This window comes from Phaethon lepturus, unplaced genomic scaffold (genome assembly GCF_000687285.1).
Source record: "Phaethon lepturus isolate BGI_N335 unplaced genomic scaffold, ASM68728v1 scaffold23305, whole genome shotgun sequence".
Taxonomy (NCBI): Eukaryota; Metazoa; Chordata; class Aves; order Phaethontiformes; family Phaethontidae; genus Phaethon; species Phaethon lepturus.
In genome coordinates, this window is record NW_010541509.1 from 1,868 (window position 1) to 2,375 (window position 508).

A 508-nucleotide genomic window follows, 5' to 3' on the forward strand; every position below is an offset into this window, starting at 1 on the left:
AGCATCAACAAGCAAGCAAGCCAGAAGCGCAGGGCAAGGGCCGCGGGCTCTCCTCGCATGCGAGAAGGATCAATACTTGCGTAAAGAAAACGGGGAAAAAACGCTTTAGAAAAGCGAGTCAGGCTCCTTGCAGAGGTTAGGTGTGCGAGCTGGGCTGAGCGGGGCGGGAGGCAGCAAGTTGCACAATGCTCGGCGGGGTCCAGTTCTCACCAGTCGGCAGCGGGGCTGCTGCGCTGGGAGCAGGGCTGGAGGTGCAGGGAGAGGCTGGGGTTTTGTCTTGCTCGTGTGCGCACGGCGTGCCCGCAGCAAATACCGGCTCTAGAGGCGGTTGCGCTCAGTCCCTCAGCAGGAGCTGCCTTTGCAGCCGGATGATTTAGGAGACCGAGTGTCAGGCTGGGGCTCGGGGGATGACAAGCCGGGCCCGGGGGTTTCCTCCTCCCCTCCTGCCTGTTTGGGAATTTTTGAGAGGGTTGCAGGAGCAGATGTGGCTGAGCAGCCACCGGCCGGG